This window comes from Suricata suricatta, chromosome 9, assembly GCF_006229205.1.
Source record: "Suricata suricatta isolate VVHF042 chromosome 9, meerkat_22Aug2017_6uvM2_HiC, whole genome shotgun sequence".
NCBI classification, from domain to species: domain Eukaryota; kingdom Metazoa; phylum Chordata; class Mammalia; order Carnivora; family Herpestidae; genus Suricata; species Suricata suricatta.
The window spans coordinates 7,262,289-7,285,970 of record NC_043708.1 but is presented as its reverse complement, the minus strand read 5'-3'; positions in this window follow the sequence as shown (position 1 = coordinate 7,285,970).

Here is a 23,682-nt window from a genome sequence, read left to right as displayed (position 1 = left end):
TTTACAAGTGAAACCATATCCTCATGGTCATGGCTTTTAACTAGTTTGTTTCTTCAACAAAGTTAAACTTTTATCGGGGTGTCAGCGAAGCGTCTGACTCCTGATCTCAGCTCAGGTCGTGATCTCACGGTTTGTGAGAAGGAGCCCGGAGTCAGGCTCCTGCTTGGGATCCTCTCTCTCCACCCCTCTCCCACTTATGCATGTGTGTGCCCTCACTCTCTCAAAATAAATAGGTTAAGTAAAAAATAATTTTTTTAAGTTACACTTAAAAAATTTTTTTCAATGTTTATTTATTTTTGAGAGAAAGAGACAGAGTGTGAGCAGAGAGAAAGGGAGACACAGAATCCGAAGCAGGCTCCAGGCTCTGAGCAGTCAGCACAGAGCCTGATGCGGGGCTCAAACTCATGAGCCGTGAGATCCTGACCTGAGCCGAAGTTGGACGCTTAACTGACTGAGCCCCCCACGCGTCCCTAGAAAGTTATGCCTTTATTAAAGTTTCCCAGGAAGTTCAGGCCTATAGATTTAGGTTAGTGTGAGACCTTCTTGCATTTGGCTCCTAGCTTGGGCTGAGACCGGAAGTAATATTAACGTGTGTTTTTCATTCCTGGGAGTACAACAGTGTGCTAATAATAACCGTCAGAGAGCAAGGGAATGCAGCATTCTAGACTTATGCCCCCCTTATGTTTCAAGTAAAGAGGGGAAGAATCATGAATAATAAATATGGAGATAAGAGAATGAAACTGGGAAATCAATTTACTGCAAAATATTTGCATATTTTATTAAAAGAAACCGTGTATGAGACCCATAACAGGGTGGGATGATTTATATTTTGATTCGATTTGTGTACGTTTTGCCCTTGGGAGGACTTGTTCCCCTCGGTGTGGAGGGCGGGTGGTGCGTCCGGGTTCAGGGTCAAGGCCCTCGGATGTTGACTCCAAGCCTCTTGTATTACAGAAATGGAAACTGAGGTCTGGGGACACTACAGGGAGGGGTGGCAGATGATTCACCCAGAAGACATTCCATTGTCCTAAAGAATGTAAGGGACATGATGGACACATGTAGTAAATCATATGAGTTCATCTCCACAGATTTTTACAGCTTTGCTTAAACTTAGGAAGATAAGAACCCACACCTCCTGATCTCTTTATAAAAAACATGCAGGAAAATGAGCATCTGGACACATGTGACATCTATTTTGAAAGAGATGAAATTTTCGTTGAATAGATATCCAAGACAGCCCTCTCCCCCCATCCCGTCACTGATCCAAGAACAAACAAGTGATGGCAAACAGATCTCTTTACAGTGAGACGGTGAGACATTTGTGGGGGTATTTCTTCACTACTTCAAACCTTCTCTGCTACATAAAAACAAAATGTTTTATAAGTTAAGTCCCTGGGGCACGTGGGTTGCCCAGTTGATTAAGCATCCAGCTTTGGCGCAGGTCATGATCTTGCGTTTCATGAGTTCGAGCCCCACGTCAGGCTCTGTGCTGACAGCTTGGAGCCTGGAGCCTGCTTCAGATTCTGTGTCTCCCTCTCTCTGCCCCTCCCACACTAATGCTCAAGCTCTCATTCTCTCTCTTTCTAAAAAAAAAAAAAAAAAATTAAACATTATAAAAAATGTTAAGTCCCTGACGGCTACTTCTGATTGTGTGCCAATGTCTAAACGGGATTGTTACCCGCTTCAAACCAGAAGGCCTGACATGATCCGGATATGTCTGTTGGGTTTGTCTGCAGTTTACATCGCCCACAAAACCATGGTTGTAGTTGGCGGCTTCCACCCTGGGCTGATCTTTTCAGGAAATCACTCTTCCTTTTTGGCTGCAGCCTTACTGATTCATGGTTCACCATGCTGCTCAGGAGCCCTCAACCCCCGTTTCCTAGCTAGGACCTGCTCTCATTTCCCACCAAAGCTCTTGCAAACTCTCTCCACTGTCCTCACCCTCTTTCCTCTCAGAGGATGGCTGGTCAGGAAACAGAAGCCGTTCAGGTGCGTGTGCAGAGCTTGGTTCCTAGACTTGCCTACTTTCAGCACAATGCCTGGCGTAGAGCGTGCTTGCTGAGTGGTCGAACTGATGAAGCTGCAGCCCTGGGAGGTGTTGGTGCAGTGGAGCAGGGGTTCAATGAAAATACGCAAAGGTAGAAAAGCTGAGGATTTATGGGAAATGCCTTGCTTCAGAATGGGAAGACAAGGATCTAGAACAAGTTTGTCATCAACTATCCACATGAGTTTTGGAAAATATGCCTTCCTGCCTTCCTTCTATCATCCATCCGTCCATCCAACCTTCTATCCTTCCATCCATCCTCACACCCATCCCTCCATCCATCGTCCACCCAATCAATCACTCATCCATCATCCCGGGAGCCGTCCCTCAGCACCTACCTCAAGCTGGGCATCATGCCGGCCGTGAGAGTACAGACACATGCCGCCTGTGACGTGCTCACTGTCTGGTGAGAAGCATGAACACCTAACACGACAGGGTGAAGACCGCAGTGGAGCGTAGGGTCAGAGAGAGCCCAGAGGAAGGTGGTCAGGGAAGAGGGGGGCCCTGGAGTTGGCACTGGAAAGGGAATGTGTCAAGTGAGGATAGAAGGAAGAGAAGAGGGCTCAGGCAGGGCAGTCAGAGGCCCAGGAGCACCAAACTGCAGAAGGCTCTGAAGGGTTATATGAGCCTATGTGAATATCTACCTGCAACAGAAAATTCAGTGGGAGCATATTTTTTAGCCAGGCCACCCAGTTCCCATGATGCCACTAGGGAACCAAACCCTGGACTGGTCACTTCAGATGGATAAGACAGCCGGTGTGAGGGACACTTCAAGATTTTCCAAGTCTATGTGTTATTAGCCTTTTGACCTTGGATGCCTGCCTTGGGTCTCTGGGATTCCCAGGCTCCCTTGTGTTTGTGAACGGGGTGTGCCCTTGTGGTACAGTTAAGGACACTGGGTCCCAGAGAAGAGTAGGAACTGGTCCAAAGTCATGTACAGCCGTGTGCAGCCAAAATGTTAAGTAGCATTACTCACAGAGGCATTCAGAGTTGGAGAGAGTAGTCTGCCATCCAGGGAACGAGAGTCAGAGGAAAGACAGGCACAGGACTCAATTCATTAGAAATCTGACTCACACACAGCTTTTAAAGAATGAAGTGAGTACTGCATGTTTCTTTTGCTTCCTGGATCTCTGTCTCCTCCCTCTGCTCATGCACCCCCTGCCTTCTGGGGTATCACCTCTTCTCTTTTGTATGCATCCTGAGGGGGTCCATCCATCCATCCATTTACTCCCTAGATGGGGAATGGGCACATGACCTGTGGCTCAACCAATCAGAATCTCTTCTGAGATCCTTGGCCAGAAAAGCTGGTGCTGGTCCCCCCAGAAATGGCCTCCTGAAGGATGCTATACAGCCCTTGCTTCCTAAGTTCCCAGAGCCACTCTGTTCTGTCTGTGTGTATCTGGTCCACGTTTCCCTTCTCCTTTCCCTGTTTTCATTTTTAGTTTGTTTTTATTTGAGAGAGAGAGAGAGAGAGAGAAAGAGAGAGAGAGAGAATCCCAAGCAGACTCCACACTCAACATGGAGCCTGAGGTGGGGCTCAATCCCATAACCCTGGGGTCATGATGTGAGCTGAAATCAAGAGTTGGGTGTTGGGGCGTCTGGGTGGCTCAGTCGGTTGGTTAAGTGTCCGGCTTTGGCTCAGGTCATGATCACACGGTTCGTGGGTTCGAGCCCCGTGTCAAGCTCTGTGCTGACAGCTAGCTCAAAGCCTGGAGCCTGCTTCAGATTGTGTGTCTCCCTGTCTCTCTGACCCTCCCCTGCTTGTGCTGTCTCCCTCTGTCTCTCAAAAGTATATAAAAAACATTTAAAAAATTAAGAAAGAGAGTTGGGTGACTGAGCCACCCAGGCGCCCCTGCTGTCCCTTCTCCTCTGTGCGTGTCTTATGTGCGTGACCGTGGACGGGCTGTTGTGTCTTCCTTAGCCTCCATTTCCTCATCTGTACAATACCTAATAATCGCAGCTTGCTGTGCTGTTGGAAAGATCAAGCGAGTCAGTGGGGCGAATGCGTCCTGCAAACTGGGAAGTGCTGTAGGCATCTGAGAGGATATGACGATGACCGTGACCACGACCAGCCAGCAGTCACTGAAAGCACAGCCCGTGAGCGTTCTGGAAGGTCCTCCAGAGAGCACATGGCCGCTTCCCACCAGCGACTCCACTTGTAATGTATTGCCGAGGGTGCCCGCGGGGAATAGACTGCTGAATTCACCGCTTTGCATGCTGTTCATTAAAAAGAATTTCTAAAAATAGGCCCATGTCAGAGAAGGTGTCCCAGATGGGGACGTGTTTCTGAGCTTGACCCAAATCCCTGTGATCTCATTCTCCAGTCGCCTGGCTGCCTGGGAGGCCGGCCTGACCCAGCCCAGCTTCTGCAGTCAGTCGTTTTCTGCCTCTGGAGAGGGGCGCGGCCCCTGCTCCACGTGTTTGGGGCGGGAGGTCCCATCGGGAGTCACAGGCTTCCAAGGTGCCGGTAAAGCCACTTCCTTCTTCGAGGGCGGTCCTGATGGACTCACCTGTGATGGGCCCCAGGCCCTTCAATCCGGGCCTCTGGTTCAGGCTCCTTTCCTGAGGGTTAAACCTGAACAGGCAGGGCCTGCTGGGCGTTTCTCCCGGGTGCCTGGTGCCGTAAGCACACCTGCCCGTGATAGGCTCATTCTGCACCCCCATTCCCGGGCCCCACCGCCTGCTCCCCACCTCCTCTACCCATCCAGGAGTGGAAGCCTGACCCTGGGAGGCCTCCCTGGCTCCCCTCTCTCCCTCCCTCACGTCCTGTGCTTGAGCAAGTCCTGCACGTATTTATATCCTGAGTATGGTGAGGCTCAGCCCACACTCTGCATCTTCCCTTCTGGAAGCTCAGAATAACACATCTGAAGTCTTCTTTCTTCCCTTCTTTGAAGGGGAGGGAAGGGAGAGAAATATGGCAAATGGGAAGGAGAGGTCTCTCTAATTCCTATAAGGGCAGGCCCCTGAAGACTCCCCTCATCCACAGAAGGAGAAACTGAGGTTCTGAGAAGACAGTGACGCAAGGCCGCTGCTGGCGCATCTGGCGCGTGCTGGTGTCTTTGTAAGAATTAGGAAAACGTGCCCCTGTCTCTGGGCTGACACGGCCCTGTTCTGCAAGCAGGCTCGGCAAGCAGCGTGCAGACCACTGCCTTCTTCAGTCAACAACCTGCACGACCATACAGGGCAGACTTGAGAGTGACTTGTCTAAAATCCCACAACCAGGAAGCTGAGACAGAACTGGGGACTTTAGATAGGCTCAGGGCTATTTCCAGAGAACTCCTTCGATTCTGGGGGACCCTTCTTTCCTCCCAAGCAGCAGCAGCACTTCAACAGCAGGTGACAATGCAGTTCTTGCCAGGATCCTGTCCCAGCCCTTCGAGACCTCAGTCAGTGGGATGGGATCTCTGTGACAAAGAGGGAAGAGAATATGCTCAGCACAGGGACTTGACAATCTGGTGCAATGTCAGGGGGTAGCACTAAGGTGTGTCTGGATCAGAGGCATCAGCCGCCAGAATGGTCCTCCCTTCAATCACCCATGGAGGCTGTCAGCGGCAGGCTGCGTGCTGTGATTGACACCAGCCAGAGCGGGGGCCTGACGGTTGCTCAGGGTCTACGTGAGCCGACATGGGCCTCTGCTGGGAGCCCAGCAGACTCTCCGGGACCCAGGATCATCTTCAACAAGGCAGCGCCCTTTCATCCTCCTTTTGTGCAAGAGAAAGCAGGCTGAGTGCCTGCTCAGTGTTAAGAAATCAAGATATACTTGATTTATTATTATTTTTTGAGAGCGAGAGAGAGTGAGCTAGCAAACAGAGGAGAGGGGCAGAGGGAGACAGAGAGAGAAAGAGAGAGAGAATTTCAAGTGGGCTCCACACTCAAGCCTGATGTGGAGCTTGATCCCACGACCCTGGGATCGTGACCTGAGCTGAAATCAAGAGTCGGCCGCCCAACTGACGGAGCCACCCAGACGCCCCACAATATACTGTAAATGCACCCCAAGTGTTGACTTTGGAAAGCAGAGAATCCACAGCTCTCCCCCCGTGCTCCCCCCAGATGGTCTAAAGCCTGCCCCTTAACCACTGCACTCTGGGTTTTCTAGATCTGCTCTGTGGTCGCTGCATCATTTAGAGGGAATCCTTATTGACGTAATGACGGTATCAAACTCCGAAGTCTTCTTTGTGCAGGGCATTGCGTGCATATTAACTTGTAAATGATGACCCAACAACCCCATGAAGCGGTATCACATCCTCAGCCTCCAACTTAACAAAGTCGAGATTCAGAAAGGGTCAAAGCAAGCAAGGGCCACCATTGGGACTCCCTCCCGCCCATCTCACAGCAGCCAGAAGACCTGGGTTCTTGCTCTGTTGAGCCTCTGTGTCTCTAGTCTTCTATTCCTTCACCTAAAGAATGGGGGAAATACTACTCCTCAGGACAATTTTACATGTTGTGATGAGGCGGAGGAGAAAATCAGGTAGGGTGCTTTGCAAGGGAACTGGTCAAATGCAAATTGGCCACAGCATCAGGGAGCCCCAGTGAGGGAAGGAGGTCAAGCCCAGCAGTAGCCTGCAGGCCAGAGAGCGCCTTCCGTTAGCCCAGTGACCGAGGAGGGAGGAAACCCATTTCTTCAGGGTAATTTCCTTAGCCTCTGATGACCTGGAGGCATCCTATGTAGCTCTAGAAAATCAGACTCGGAAACGTATTGAAAGAAAGAGAGCCTGGGGGGCTCAGTCGGTTGAGCATCCAACTTTGGCTCAGGTCATGATCTCATGGTTTGTGGGTTCGAGCCCTGTGTTGGGCTCTGTGCTGACAGCTCGGAACCTGGAGCCTGCTTTGGATTCTGCGTCTCCCTCTCTCTCTGCCCCTCCCCTGCTTGTGCTCTGTCTCTCTCTCTCTCAAAAAATGAATAGACATTAAAAAGAAAAAAGAAATGTATTGAAGGAAGACAGTGGAGTCATGTCATCTGATTCATTTTCTCTGTTTTCCAGTTTCTTTGGTGCTGTGGATATGACCCAAAATGAGAAGAATCAGTCTGATAAAAAATAGAAAAGGGCAGTTCTTTCTGGCCCATCATACGCTGGTCAAGTATTAGATTTCCATCTGCTGTGGTCAGGGCATTTCGGTGAACCTCAGAAGCCGTTTCCTGCTCTCCTTCTCGAAGCTCGGGTATAAAAGGCAGACACTGGCGGGTCCCATGGAGGCTTGGTGTCATGCTGCAGATAACGGGCTGTGATTTGTAAGGCAGGACACCGGGTTGGAGGTCCCTCTCTGCTACTCAGTGGATGTCTGACCAAGAGCAGCGGTTCTCAGGATGGCTTGCCTTGCAGGAAACAACTGACAAAGTCTGGAGACATTTGTGGCTGGTGTGACGGTGGAGACCCTCCTGGCATCAAGGGGGTGGAGGTCAGGGATGTGGTTCAACATCCTACAGTGCACAGCACAGACCCCACCCCTGCCCCTCCTGCCAAAGTCACATCTGGCTGCAAATGCTGACAGTGTCCAGGTTGTGAAACCCCAGCGGACCAGAAGCCCCTTCTCTCTGGGCCTTGGTTTCCCCATCTGTAAGGTGGCTGTGGAGGGCTTGTGCGAGGTGGTGCCCTTAGAGCTCCCGTGATCTAATCGTGTCTCTGGCTCGGGGTGACTCAGAGGCTCTGCGTCATTGGCTTCCTGCCCCTGTGACACCAAGGCCCCATTTAGCATCTCTGATGCCAGGGTGCCCACGTGACATGGCACTCGGCTGGGAGACACCAGCGGGAGGCTCTTTGCAGTGACAGTCACCAGAATATGCCACCGCAGAAGGCAGACACCCTCAGCCCCCGGACCCTCCTGCTGTTTGTTTGTGTCCCTGTCTCCTCCTTGAATAGGACACTGTAGCTTCTGCCCCTGCGAGGTTTGACTAAGTGGACTTCTCATGAATATGAATGTGGAGCCCCGTGACTGGCCCAAACTTTCCAGCACATTCCAGCTTTGGTTGTTTTTTTGAGATGGGTCCAAGCAAGGCACAGGTCCCAGCAGATTTCAGGATCTCTGTCCCCTCTGGCTTTTTGTCCTGCCCACCGAGGATTTCCTCAGGCGCCACTGCAGCCCATCAAGCTCCAGACCTGTCTCTGTTCTTCTTGGTCTGCATTTTAGTCAAATGCCTGGTGGGACTTCAGTCCCAACACCACCACTTTTTTTAAATGTTTATTTATTTTTGAGAGACAGACAGACAGAGCATGAACAAGGGAGGGGCAGAGAGAGAGGGAGACACAGAATCCGAAGCAGGCTCCAGGCTCTGAGCTGTCAGCACAGAGCCCGATGTGGGGCTCAAACTCACGAACCATGAGATTGTGACCTGAGCCAGAGTGAGACACTTAACTGACTGAGCCTTCCAAGCTCCCCATGACTCCACCACTTCTTAATTGTGCTGTCCAGTCCTGAACTCCCTTCTAGAGAGCCTTTTGCAGTCAAGGTCATTGGCAGACAGCCTCTGGCTGCTGCTCCTTCAAGGCCTCAGCAGGGCTCACCCCGCAGCCGTGCCCTCCCCTGGCTCTTCCCAGCCAGTGACCGAGCTCCCTGAGGCAGTGGGGATGGACCGGCGCCGCCTGACTTGCCGGATGCCTCTTACAGGCAGCCTTTGATCCTGGGACTCCCAGGGTTGGGCCAGGGCTTGCTCAGAGAGCTGTCCTGTGGTCTGAAACAACTCCTCCCGAGGCCTCCTCGCTTCCCTCCTCCTGCCCCAGGTATCAGACCTGCATCTTGGTCAGAAGGCTCTCTCCTTCCTCCTTCCTGGCATCTGTGTCCTGAAGGGCCCCCATATCTGAGCAAGTCAGTGAAAACCCCTGGGTCTCAGTTTTTTTTTGTTAGTAAAACAGAGACATATTATCGGATCGGCTGCATCTCAAAGGTGATTGTGGGGAGTCAATGACCAAATGCACTTAGACCTTCGTACACCACACAGCTGTGCAAATATCACATGCTGTTGTGCCCATCAGAGCTTGTTGGCTCATTTCCTCGGGGTCCCTTGTGGGCCGGCCCCAGCTAGGTGAGCCTGCTCCTGACGTTTTACCTGGAACTGATCTCTGCCAGGTGGGATGGCACCTGCTGAATGCCAATGGCTTTCTCCTGTCTCCAGGATCGCGACCACCCAACATGACCTTATCCCATTTCCAAATGCCTGCTCTGGGGGCTGAGAGCAGCGGAGACGTGGTCGTGGGGGGGTGGGTCCTCGTTCCTGCCAAAGCATTTACTCTATACATCTCTTACTTATCTTTGACCTTTAACGTTTGCTTATATTTTCATAAGCCGCCTCGTTTCTTTGTTGAAGGAGATCGTGGAAGAAACAAGTCAGCGATGTTGGAAATTCAGCGTTGGTTGCTGCTCAAATGAGTCCCGGGAGAGGCTGCGGACTGAGGTTCCTTGCCGTCCACTCGGGGAGGTTTCCCGCTGCCCACCCGCCTGGGGCATCGGACTGCCTCTGCTTCTGGTTTGCGGCACCTCTTAGTAGCCATGTGATCCTGGGCAAATCCCCAGCTCCTACAGTCCCTTCACTGTGCAGCGCCGAGGACCTTGCGTCTTCTGCCCGACTCGGCGCGTCTTCGGGGGCAGCTGAGAAGCCGCATCTGGGGTGAGATCTTGTTTGTGCCAATGGCCTCGCTCTTCCCCAGTCTCCACTTCCTTCCATTGAGGGGGTCCGTCGCTGGATCCCAGGAATCTGGCCTGAGACTTGCTTTGATCAAAGATGCAGCAGAAAGGATGCTGTTTCTGAACGTCAGCCTCCAGAGGCCTCGCATGCTGCTGCCTGATCTGGATCCAGGCCTCTGCCAGGCAAGTGCTCCCAGGCCGGCCTGGTGGGGGGCAGGCAAGCATGGGGAGCAGAGGTGAGCCAGCCCCCCGGAGGCCAGAGGCCATCCCGGACCAGCCAGCCCCTAGCGAACCTGGATGCTCATGACTGATATGCAAGTGACTGGCTCAGACCACAAGAACACGGAGTAGAATCAGTCAAAACTGCCCGCCATGGAATCATACGCAAAATAAACGGTCACTATTTAATCTTTTTTTAGATGGTAATTTATATTTGAGAGAGAGAGAGAAGGAGAGAGAGAAAGAGAGAGAGAACAAGAACAGGGGAGGGGCAGAGAGAGATGGAGACAGAATCCAAAGCAGGCTCCAGTCTCTGAGCTGTCAGCACAGAGCCTGATGCGGGGCTGGAACCCAGGAACCATGAGATCAGGACCTGAGCAGACCATTGGAGGCTTAACCAACTGAGCCTCCCAGGCGCCCCCTAGCGGGTCACTCTTTGAAGCCATTCAGTTGCAGGATAGATTGTTAGGCGGCAAAAGCTAATTGATGCATTTGGTACAGGGTAGAGGGAAGCTGAGTGAGTAGCACTGGGGACAGCCACCCCTGAGGCTGGGGGTCGGGGACTGCTCTCCAGGAGGCGCAAGGAAATGAGAATTTGGAGCAGGTGCCACTCGCCTGCATCCTCAGGGCAGGACAGAAAGTGCTGAGCAGTTAGGTCTTATATGTCAGTGGCCAAAAACTGCATGCAAGCAGGGAAAAAAAAAAAAAAAAAGCCTGGGTCTAAGGTTGTTATTTATAGCAAAAATTTAAACAGGAAAGCTCTCTGTCAGTTTTCTGAATTACTGACAGTTGCAGAAATGTTAATACAAATCTTTATAAGACTGGCCAGATGTTCGATATTAAACAAGCATCTGTTTTGTATGAAAGACTTTTTACGCTCCTACACACTGCCTCTTCCCTCTCCCCTCCTCGCCCCTCACCCCGATCCCATGACAGAGCGGGGCAGTAACTGAGGGTAATTCCTCGGCGTTGGTTTTATTTAGTTTCTGAATGCCGGTGTCCACGGTGTCAAAAATACACCCCAAAAAATAACCCTGGAAAAGGTTAATAATGGCCTTTCTGGTGTCATATTCTGCACTTTATGTGCTGTGGTAATTATTGTCATTAGGGCTGTAGAATGTCTACTTATCTTTCTTAATCACATACTATAAAGAAGTGCTTCTGAACACATATCTATTATTTAATCAAAATTTCACAGTTATTGGCATTTGTGCCCCACCAGGGGCTGTGTTTATTTTCTGTTTGCACGGGGAGGCATCCCCTCCTGGAGGAGAGGGGGCCCCACGTCCATTCCCACTTTCCTCGCTGTCACAGCCTGTGACACTGGGTGCTATTAATACCGGGGACGCCAGACACATGTTACTGCCCCCACTCCCGCTCTCGGTTGCTAGCACTCTAGGAAAAGCACTTTTATTAACAAATACAGGGAGGGAAGCATGCCCTAGATGAGCCATGTGGCCTGGGACTGGGGGCTGGTGGGGGGGCTGGGACCTTCAGGGTGTACCATTTCCAGAGAGCGAATCTGGCGGTGGGGACCCGTGAGCACCCACCCCCAGCTCTGGAGGGAACTGTCCCTCAGAGGCAGGGGACTAGCTCCCAGAGAGGCGTCCTTGTCCCATTTTGAAGATAAAGAAATCGAGGTTAGAGAGAGTCCCATGCTCAGGTCGCCTCGATGGTGAGCTTGAACTTGGAGCTCTGGATGCTGTACACCCTGGGAGACAGTGGCCACTAGGCTCGTGTGGCTACTGAGCTCTTTAAACACGGCAAGTGTGAGCTGAGAGGTGCTCGAAGCGTGAAATCCACACTGGGTTTCCGAGACCCTGTCCCCAAAAAATGTGGGCCAGCACATCAGCAATTTTTAATAGTATTCCAGGTTGAAATGATATTTTGCATCTATTGGATTTAATCGGATACGTGATTGAAACTGATTTCGCCTGTTTCTTTTCACTTTTTCAAATGTCATTACTAGAAAAGTTAAAATTACATCTGTGGGTTTTGCATTTGTGGCTCACATTATATTTTGATTGGATTGTCCCAAGCCGAATTCATCTGTTCCTTCATCAACACTGTGTCTTATTGGAGCAGTGGTTCAGGGTTGGGGGGCTATTTTGTTCCCCAGGAGACATTTGGCAACATCTGGAATAGGTTTTAGTTGCCACATCTTTTTTTTTTAATGTTTTATTTATTTTTGATACAGAGAGAGACAGAGCATGAGAGGGGAAGGGGCAGAGAGAGAAGGAGACACAGAACCAGAAGCAGGCTCCAGGCTCTGAGCTAACTGACAGCACAGAGCCTGACGCGGGGCTCAAAAACCCACGAACGTGAGATCTGACCTGAGCTGAAGTCGGAGGCTTAACCGACTGAGCCACCCAGGGGCCCCAGTTGCCACATCTTGATGGGGGTGGGGACCTAGCCGCATCTAGTGGGTGGAGGCCCAGGATGCAGTTCAACACCCTGCCTGGGCAGGATGGTCCTCAACACCCTGCATGCACAGGACGGTCCCCTCAACACCCTGCATGGGCAGGACAGCCCCCTCAACACTCTGCATGCACAGGATGGTCCCCTCCACACCCTGCATGCACAGGACAGTCCCCTCCACACCCTGCCTGCACAGGACGGTCCTGTCAACACCCTGCATGGACAGGATGGCCCCTCAACACCCTGCATGTACAGGACGGTCCCGTCAACACCCTGCATGCACAGGATGGCCCCCTCAACATCCTGCATGCACAGGACGGTCCCCTCAACACCCTGCATGCACAGGAGGGCCCCCTCAACACCCTGCATGCACAGGACGTCCCCTCCACACCCTGTATGCACAGGACAGTCCCGTCAACACCCTGCATGGACAGGACGGTCCCTCAACACCCTGCATGGACAGGACGGCCCCCTTAAGATGCTGCATAGACAGGATGGCCCCCACCGTGGAACATTCTCCCGACCAAAATGTTAATAGCACGGAGATAGAGGACTCTGGTCTAGAGTCACACCCTGTGTATTTTGTTCTCAATTTGGGGGTCCTCAAGGTCGTCACTGATATTATGAGAGAAAGAGGAACCGTGCCGTGATGGTATGCAGAGTGGTAAACTCTTCCTCCCTTTCCCTCCTGAACACCCTCCTTCCTGATCTTTCTTCCCCACAAGATTAGACACCCACGCCTGCCTAATTTTCACGTCTTCTTGCTACATGACCGAGGGGCCACATTTCCCCAGTGGTGTTTTTGGGTAACAAAGCCCTCCTCCCGTGAGAGCATATGCAGTCCCCTTGAGGGACGGTGGACTGTTGGAATGGGGAGACCAACCCAACAGGAGAGGGAGAGGAATAAAGGGGGACAACCCTGTGTGGGGGGACACGGGCACGCCTGAGCAGACTCTGGGTGGTGGTGGTGGAGGGAGATCCTTAGACTTGACATGGGCCCCAGCCTGGAGAAAGAGCAGGGAGGAAGAATGGAGCCCCGGATCAGGACACCTGCAGCAGGTGCAAAATCTCAGGTATCGGCAGTGAGAAGGCCATTCTGCCGGAAGGGCCGACTCTCCAGGCCTCCCCCGAGGGCCCAGGCAGGGGCTGTGCATTCTCCGGGCAGCCGAGGCGGCTCAGCCCTCCAGGAGGAGTCAGGCATGGCCAAGGCAAATCCATAGGGACTGAAGAATGGGAGCGGGATCCACTCCGAGCAGAGCAGGGGTGTTTCAGTGGGAATGCAGGGAGCCCAGAAACAGACAAAAGCACTGACTGTGGGTTAGGGCCTGAATGTATCCCGGGAAGGTGTGCCAGGGGCAATACACTTACTATCGCGTGTCGCTGGTGTGGAGCTCCGGCCCTTAGCTCGGGTGTGTGAGAAATGCTGTGGATTTTCCCAGAAACAGCTGAGGCGCAAGTGGCCAGCTGCTCACCAGAGGTTCAGGCGCGCTCCCCCCCCCCCATGAAGGTCTGGGAACTGCTGTCCAGCCAGGGTGGCATTTCCAGTCCTCCCCAACCCCCCCGCTGGGCATCCAAATGGTGGCGGGGCCTGGAAGAGGGTTTGGCATTATCCTGCCCCTGTTTCTGCCCTCCTTGTCTCTGAGGACCGGGTTGCAGGGTTGACAGCTGGGCTGGGTTTACCAGCAGAGGACATGGGGACGCAGGGACACTACAGCGGGGCTGGGACAGGAGGGTGTGGAGGGGTGAAGCTGCAAGGCTGAGCAGGGGGAGCTGGCGTGTTTTGAGTCCCTAGAAGCCGGTCCAAGAAGCATAAACTTGGGGGCTCCTGGGTGGCTCAGTCGGTTAAGGGTCTGGCTCTTGGTTTTGGCTCAGGTCACGATCTCATGGTTCACGGGACTGAGCCCCCTATCAGGCTCTGCGCTAATGGCATGGAGCCTGCTTGGGATTCTCTCTCTCCTCTCTCTGCCTCTTCCCCTACTCCCACTCTCTCTTTCTCTCTCTCAAAATAAATAAATAAATAAATAAACATTTAAGTGAAAGAAAGCATAGTCTCCTTTGCTTGTGTTGGGCTTAGGGGCCTCTGTGGACTGGCAGGGGCTGTGTGGGTTTCAGAAGCTTCCAGAAAGCATCTGCCACATGGCAGGCTGTGTGTCTGGCCCAGGGTAAAGCAGACGTGGCTGTGACACAGGCTTGAGTCCACAGCCGGCATGAGAAGAGACACAGAAGAAAAATGATGACCCTGACGGAGGCCCCCCTCTGAGCCAGACGCGGCCCCGAGTGTCACGCACCAACTCCGTTCCTTCTTCCCACCAGGTTGTCCCGGGGGTGCTATGACCACGGGCACTTCCGTTTCATAGACCGGATCATTTCAGTTCCACAGGTCAGCAGCAGGGGCAGTGACTGGCTGGGACCCCAGTCGAGGCAAACTGGCCCCAGGATCCACCCCTGCCACCACATGTGACGGCTTCTGGGGTAGAGAAGAGAATACCGCTCCCCGCCCTCCCCCCAAACCCAGACTAACCCCCCCTTCCCATTCTCTGGCAGAATTGACCACACCCCCATCATGTGTGACTTAGAATTTTGTTAAGACAAAAATTACAGATGTTCATCTGTGCTCATAGGTTGTGGGGGAAAAAGAGGGTGTGTTAGGTTTGGGGACAATAATGAAGTGCTGAAAAGGAGCCTCAGAACTCAGCAGTGTCCTAAGTAATTATTTCCTTCCCGCGAACGGGTCCGTGGGTCCGCTGCAGCTCATCTGGGCTTGCTGGGCTTCCGTCCAGATCTGCTCCAGGGTCTTCTATCCCAGGGCCCAGGCTGAAGACACCAGTGGCCGCCTGGGACATGCCTTTCCGTTGCGAAGGTGGTGGCACGTCTGGGAACTGTCACAAGGGCCTCTGTTGTCGTTAGAGTCAGTTACGTGGTCGGGCCCACAGCCATGGGGGTGGAAAGTTGGCTCCACTCACAGGAAGCCATGGCAAGGGAGGGGCAGGAAGGAAGGACTGTGAGCAAATGACATCGCTTCAAGGCACCGATGGGAAGGGCTTGAGTGCAGAAGATGTGGGAAGATGATGCTCGAGCAGGAGTTGTCCCTGTGGGCTCCAGGAAAGTAGATGACAGCTGTTGGGACACAGCCGCACCTGCAGGTGTGGGGCTGAGTGGTGGGGGACGTTTCTCCCCAGGCTTTCTACAGGGAAAGATGACTGGGAGGGCCATCCCTTGAGCAGTGAGAGCAGGTGTCTGAAGAATGTGGAGAAGGTTCTGAGTTTGACTGCGCACCAGGAGCCGATCCGGGTGGTGGGAAAAGACCTGTGGACCGATCTGCAGCCCGGATGAGTCTGTGGAGTCCCTAGACTTTCTGTCCCCCACCCCTGAGAGGGTCACCCCCATCTCAACACTGACCTCCGTTCCCCTCACTGCATAAATGTCTTGTCTGTTGGGTTTGGGATGAACACAACGGCAAACCAATTGCAAAGTAAAGTTGTAAATCTTGCCCAATTAATATTTATTTATTTGAGAGAGAGAGAGAGAGAGAGAGAGCGAGCGCATGAGCTGGGGAGGGGCAGAGATAGAGGGGGACAGAGCATCCGTAGCAGGCTCTGTGCTGACAGCAGCGAGCCTGATGCGGGGCTGGAACTCAAGAAGAGTGAGATCATGACCTGAACTGAAGTCTGACTTCAGGCCCCCCAGGCGCCCCAAAGTGCAGGACTTCTTGACGTCAGTGCAGGAGATCCCAGAGAACCACTTGCATTCTGTGTAGAAGCCACCGATCTGGCGGTCTTAGGGGACTTAGCGCTTGGTTACCATTGTGGCTCGTGGCGTGGGAGACACCTGCCTGATTTCATACGGAAGGACAGAGAACCCCTCGGGAAAACTGATGACAACTTTCAATTAAAAAAACGGGCTTCGTTTTTTATTACACTGGGAAGCCAAACCTGAAGCGAAGGGTGTAACCTGCCGTCTCACAATTTTGTTGGAAATATCACACCCCCACCAACGTACTGCTCCGTCATTCTATGAATTAAATTCATGCGTAGCTGCCCATTAGAACCCAAGTTTTCTTAGCCATAAGGAAAATGAACACAATTTTGTGATTTTTACTTGCACTTTTTAAAGTATTTATTTATTTTGAGGAGAGAGAGAGAGAGAGAGAGAGAGAAAGAGAGAGAGAGAGGCCAAGCAAGGGAGGGACAGAAAGAGAGGAAGAGAGAGAATCCCCTGCAGGCTCCATGCTGTCAGTGTTTAGAGCCCAATGTGGGGCTTGATCTCATGAACCTTAAGATCATGGCCTGAGCTGAGATGAAGAATCAGATGCTTAACCAACAGGGCCACCCAGGTGCCCCTTATTTGCAATTTAAAAAACTTTTTAAAATGTTTATTTACTTTTGAGAAAGAGAGAGAGAGAGTGTGTGATCAGGGGAGGGGCAGAGAGAGAGGGAGACACGGAATCCGAAGCAGCTCCAGGCTCTGAGCTGTCAGCACAGAGCCCGGGCTCAAACTTACCAACTGTGAGACCATGGCCTGAGCTGAAGTCGATGCTTAACTGACTGAGCCACCCAGGCACCACTACAATTTTTAAGCCAAAGTTCCAATCACATCATTTTACCAGTTACACGAAGTGTTGGTTCCTGATTTCAGTGGATTCCTTCTTAACGGCCCGGAGTTCCCTCCTTGGTTGGTGAGCACTCCCCCATCCCAATGACCTCATGCAGAAGAGCGAGCATCCTCCTGGGCCGAGGCCATGGGAAGGGTGCGTCCCCCTTGGTAGGCAGTGTTCTGTCCCAGACTGGCTCTGATCCTCCGCTGTGTGACATTATGGTGCTGTGACATGTTCCGTGTCACACCAAAAATAACTGCCTTGGATCCAAAGGCTCAGATGTTACTGCTTAATCACACCACGCCCAATATCCTGGGGGCTCCCATTACTGCCTGGGGAAGTCAAAATACAACCCAGGCCGGGGAAATTGTTAACGTGATTGAAACATGGAAATGAATCTGAGCAGAAAGGTCTAAATCTTACCTGGGTTAGCATTATTGTTATAATAAATAATCATAATAATCCCATACATTTTATAGCTAACAAAATCCTTCTTGTACATGACTTCATTTGACTGGATTAGGGAGAATAAATCTTAAGGCTTAATTTCTCTTGGAAATATCAATCTCTAGTCTGTACTATACCTGACTGCCTTTTTTAATGGTCCCAAAGCACAGCGTCCCCGTTCACCCCCGCCCACCCACCCCCAGCTCAAAAACTTTAGAAAACTTTCTGTGTCTAGAGAATAAACTCCACGCTCCTCAGAATGGCATTCCAGGCCCACTGGGATCCTGCCCCAAGGTCTCTTCCATCTGCGTCTCCGGATGCTCTCCATCAGGCATCTTGCCTTCATACCCGACCACAGCACTTCCTGCTTCCTGCGTGCACGGCTCTGATTCCCACAGATCTCACAGTCCAAGAGAGACATCCCTCCATCCCCTCTTCTTGTGCACATGGTCAAGTCCAACCCACCTTGCAAGGTGCAGCCTTCAGATGGCTCCCTGAGGCCTCCTGCAGGCAGAAGCCTCTTGCTTTGGAAGTCCCTTTGCACCTGCTCTGAAACCCTGTCAAGACAGCCTGCCCCATAGCCAAACAAGAGTGGACACAGTCAGTTCCCCCCACTTGGCTGTCAGCTCCTTGGGTGAGCAGGACCCCAGTTTGACCCCCTTCTTCAGTTACCGGGGGCACCCCCATCCGGTCAGGTATCCAGCCCAAGAGTTGGGCTTTTCTTTAAAGGACGCCACAGTCAACATTTCTGGCTCTATGAACCGTATGCTCTCTGTTGCAACTATCAGTTTTGCCACTGAATGGTGAAAGCGGTCGTAGCCAATATGTAAACGAATGGGCACGACCGTTTCTAATAAAACTTTATTTATAAAAACTGGCTTCGAGGTGGATTTGGTCTGTGGCTATGCTTGGCTATTTCCCTGGCTCAGCCAATGTGTAGCGAAGGTGTCCCAGCAATGTTGACCGTTGGCTGGATGCATGGGAGAAAGAACAATGCACTAGTATTTGGGAATTGGATCTCTCAAGAACACAGAATCAGGGCCGGGGCCTTGCCACCACACAGCTATTTGCAAAAGGGGGGCGGGGGGAGAAAAAAGGTTGCCTTGCCTGAGAGGCATTCTCATTCGAGGAGACGAGGGGTCCCTGAGGGAAGTTGGCAGGTCAGCTGGGCTTGGTAGCATGGGAGGAAACCCGGAAGGCAGAGCACAGCCAGCCTTGTGGGCCAGGGATGTGGGGGGTAGCCAGCATGGCGTGATGGGGGGCTTGCCCAGCCCCCCCGGCTCACTCTTTCACCCCTTGGATTAAGAGGACTGGCGTCTTGGGTTACTGCTTCCACAGAGAAGATGCCACTTTGAGCAGCATGGCTACATAGTACACAGCCCTTGGCTTCTCACCTGTCTTCATCAACTGAGAGACAAGAACTTGACCTCAAAGGTCCTGAGAGCCGGGCAGGAGGTGGGTCCTTACGACTCGTTTGCACGACTGAGTTAACCTTGCACAAGGCGGGAGCCTGGAGCCCGGAGCCTAACACTCATCCAGACCTTCACTGTCCACACAGGGGCTTCCCTGCACCTCAGCCACTGGATGCTCCCCACCCATTCTCCCAAGTAAGCAGTGACTGTTGTCATGGCTCGATTCTCCACGAGAGAAGCAGTTTTGGGGACTGTGGGGGATTTGCCTGAGCCCTGAGGCCACGGAAGGTGGTGTCACCTTCTCTGGTGGACGGAGAGCTGAGTCGGGGGCCCCAGAGCCACCCCCTTCCAAACATTGCCATGGGATGTTCCGTCTCCAAGTCCCTTTGCCCTCACCATGCACAGCCGTGTTCACCGGCACCCCTGCCGTTCCACGGGAGGGGCAGAAACCTGCATCCTTAGAACTTCCGTGTGCCGGAGTGGGTGTGTGTGTGGGCTCTCTCAAAGGGCTGGGATCCTATGGAAGGTACAGATAAAGATTTACATGGGGACCTGCACTATAAACTCTGGGGCCCCAAACAAGGAGGGGGCACAAAATGGAACCCATGTCCCCAACAGCTAACCCCCTGGGGGTTTCAGAGCTGAAGGTAGAATATTTCCAGATCTTTCCCGGGTACTAGTGACCTGGATGATAAGCTGAATTTTCCTCTCTTTCTTCCGTATGAAGACAGAGGTCAAAGAAAGACAAAACTCACATTTCTCGAGAAGACATAGCCTTGTAGGGATGGAGGGAGGGCATGTTCTCTCCTCCGCGGTGCTCTGAGTACAAACCCTTCTCTGGAGAGAACCGTAATTCTGTCTGATAATGCCCATCCTTGTTTCCCAAGTGCGTGGAGAGCTGGGGCCACAGCTTTAAAAAGTTGACCATGAAGTGCAAAGTTGTGTGTTTACATCTTGTCTGATGGGAAAGTGCGGGACCAAACTGTTGAAGAACATTAGGCACGAGAACTCGAGATACAGTGATCCATCCCGGACTTTAAAAAAGAAATCAAACCAAACAGGTGAAGCCCACTTCCTGCTACCCTCTCCGTCTTTCTAATTTCTTCCCTTTTGTTGGACAAGAGAAGAAAATGATCAAATTAAGATGTGAAACAAAGAGGAACCCAAGTGGAGGCGAGAGGCCGCTTCCTCTCGTGATTCTGGAGAGACGGAGACCTCGTCCACGAGAGCGAAGGGAGGCGCGGCTCCCGGATCTCCTTCCTCTCCAGAAACTTCCACTCGGCCCTGGACGTCTCAAGCCCCCCCTCCCTCCCTCTCTCCCTCTCCTCCTCTTCCTCGGTGTGTTAAAACCCTGCCTCCCACCTCTCCACATTCAAAAAATTCTTAATGATGCAACCTGGGGTTGCCATGGCAACTGATTTCCTTGCCACCAAGGCGGTGGCCGGGCTACAAGGAGGCCTGTGATGGGGGCCGCCATTGAAATTGAAAATAATTTTGTTTTCCTTTCGAAATTAAGTAGGCCGCCTAAAGTGTCCCACTGTGGGGTTTTCCTGCCCCCAAAGACTAAGCCTCCCATGCGCTGAGATTCCCAGTTATTGCATTTCTTCCGTGTCTTTTATGACTTCCTTCTCCACCAGCCTATAGACGGTCCCTCTGGAAAAATAACAGGAACGCACTCTTTGTTATTTCTCTTTTGTCAGGGTCTGAAATGCTTCTATGGAGTCGAATGACATTTGATGGGTTCCCCCCCACCTCTTTTTAAAATTGCCTTTGGTTTCCCGTTCTTAAAAAACAACTAAGTTTCTTTCTCCTTGAATCTTGGGGACAGCTTTGTAAATAGCATCGGAGCACAAAGAGGCTATCTGGGGAAGGCCCGCTTGGCCGTCATCCCCCTTGGACCGGGCGGAGGCTGTCTCTCCCAGCTCTGGCAGGGGCTAGGCGCCTTCTAGAGCACTGCCTCTGTTTCCCCAGCACCTTGAACACACCCAGCCGGCCTTCCATCTTTCCCTGAGCAGGCCCTCTCTGAGGTCAGGGGTGGTTCTCTAACGCCATATTAACGAGGCACGCATTCTGCCTCAGTTTCCACTAAAGGGCCCGTCATCCCAGGGAGCTTAAAGCAAAACCCAGTTCAGTGTCTGTGAGGCCCCTCAGGCAGCTCTAGAATATGAAAAACGGAGTCGGGGTGTGGAGCAGGGAAGGCTTTTGGCAGAGCCTGTGACTTGGAAAGCAGAGCCATGTGAGCAAGCAGGGAGGAAGAGGGGGCCCACTCTGTCCCCCACCACGAGGGCCTATTTGGTGCGGGGGAGATGGTTTACCTTGGAATCAGGGGTGGGCCACATTCTTGCTCTGGGCATGGTGACGACTGGACTTATTTTTGTGACTCCCCAGTGGCCCTAGGTCAGGATGTGGCCAGCAACGAGCGGAAAAGCCCAGGGTAAAACTCCCCCATGAGCGCAGTTTAACGAGGAGGCGGGAGACAGCTGTGAAGTTGTCTTGTGCTCCTGTGAGACTCACACTCGCTCAGCATCCTTCCGGCCGTTGGTGAATCCAGGGAGGACATTCCCGCTCCTCTCCTGAGCCCCTGGGCCTTGGGGCTCCGTCAGCCCTCCTCCTTTTGAATTCTTTCCCTGTTTGGCTTTCGTACCAGCGATCTCTCCGTGACTTCCTCCCGCCCCTCCCTATGCTCCCTCTCAGCATCTTCCCGGGTCCTGTAAGACCTGTGTGTCCTGGTCACAGGTGGTCCCCGCTTCTCCGCTGCCCCTGAGCTCTCTGGGCAACCTCACTGCACCACTCGTAGAGTCACAGCCCCAGAGGTGTCTTCCCGGCCCGTGGGCTACCCTCGAAACACACTGCACACCCTTACGGTCGTTTCCCAGAGCTGCCCTGTGGGTGCGCCGGAGAACCTTCCGGTGTAACAGGTGCCCAACAGAACCCAATGTTTTATCCTCATGCTCCTCCCTCATTCCAACAACACGGTCAGCGGTGTCGCTGTCCACAGGGCAGACCCCTGGGAGGCGGCTTCGACTCTTCTCTCCCGCAGGCTCTGGGGTCGACCAGCTGGCTGGGCTGTCAGGCGGCCGCCATGCAAGGCAGGGGTCCACTGTCACCTCCTGCAAGGACCTCCCCCCAGCAACACCCCCCCCCCACCATAATGGAACATCCTGCCTCCCGCCCTGCCCCTCTTGCCACAGAGGAACTCTCTCCGATGCAAACATGCCTGGGACAAGCAGACTGGCTTTGTGTTGTGAGTGCAAGTTCAAGTCTGTTGTCTTTCTGAACTCGAGGAGTTTTCGGCGGTCCTCCTGGGCCAAAGGAAGGCTTTGGAAGGGGGAGACAGAGCCCCTGTGGGGGTCACGTTGCCATCCATTCCCCAGGGTTTCTCAGCCGCCCACGTGCGTCTCACCAGGGCAGAGGCAGGACGTGAATATAAGCTTTTAAGTCCTACACGGTTCGTGAAGGAGGAGCACTGGCTGCCACGGGCAAGGGCCTCACATTCGTTCTTCCCCTTCCCTCCGACTCCTCGGATGCAGCCCACAGACCAAGACGGCGTGGCCCTCTCGGCCTTTGCCTTGGCTCAGGCGTCCACTCAGTTCCCGCTTGCTGGTGCACCTGCTCTGGGCCAGGTCCGCGCCAGAAGCCCGGATGGAGGAGTCGGTAAGAACCCATCCCTGCTGTGCAGCAGCCCCCAGTGTAGGGAGGAGCGGACGCCAGAAGGGGGCGCTCTAAGGAGGGGCACTCCGCAGCTCCCTGGCTGGGCGGCCTCAGGCAGCCATCTGTGCCTCTGCCGCCCTTGGCTCGGTTCTGTGAAATGGGGCGGACGGAACCTTCTGTGGCTGGGCTGGGGGTCTGCAGGGGCAGGGGTGGATGCTGGCACCCCCTTCGGACCGTGGTCTTGGTCACATTGGATAACCCCACAGTCTCGGTTTTCCCACCTGCAAAGTGGGAACAGCCAGAGTCTGTTCCTATGGGCCCACAGCGACAGTCAGAGGAGACGGTGTGTGTCCGAAGATGCTCAGGGCGGCAACCTCCCGCCTGGGGATGTCCTGGGTGCATGGAGGGGGTTCTGGTGGGAACCCATCAGGAAGGGCGACCTGGGAGAGGGAATGACCGACAGGATGTGGGGGTGGGAAATAGGGGTGTGGGGTGTGTATGTGGTATTTGTGGGATGTGTGTTGGCGCATGTGTGTGTGTGTGTGTGTGTCTATCTCTGTGTGTCTGTGTGTGGGGTGTGTGAGTTCATCTCTGGGTGAGTGTGTCTAACTGTGTATGTGTGTGTGACATGTATGTGTGTGTGTTGTGTGTGTGTGGTGTCTATCTCTGTGTGTCTATCTCTGTGTGGGTCTGTGTGTGGTGTGTGTGTATTTATCTCTGTATAAGTGTGTCTATCTGTGTGTGTGGTGTATATCTCTGTGTGTCTGTGTGTGGGGTGTGTGTGTTCATCTCTGGGTGAGCGTGTCTGTCTGTGTGTATGTGTGTGACGTGTATTTGTGTGTGTGGTCTATATCTCTGCGTGTCTATCTCTGTGTGTGCCTCTCTGTGTGGGTCTGTGTGTGGTGTGGGTGTGTTTATCTCTGTGTAAGTGTGTCTATCTGTGTGTATGTGTGTGATGCGTGTGTGTGTGATGTGTGTGTGTGTGGTATATATCTCTGTGTGTGTATCTCTGTGTGGGTCTGTGTGTGGTGTGTGTGAGTTCATCTCTGGGTGAGTGTGTCTGTGTGTGTCTGTGTGTGTACGTGTGTGGCGTGTGTGCCTATCTGCGAGTGTGTCATCTTGGGCACCTGGTGGTGGGACCTGGGGCTGGAGATGAGAACAAGGGTCTCGCGGGCGGCCGCCTGGGCCTTGTTAAACCGCTGTGACACCACTCTTTGTCCTCTGACCCTAGGGAGCCGCTGGAGGTTGAACAGGGGTGTGGAGTGTGGTCCGTCCCCCCT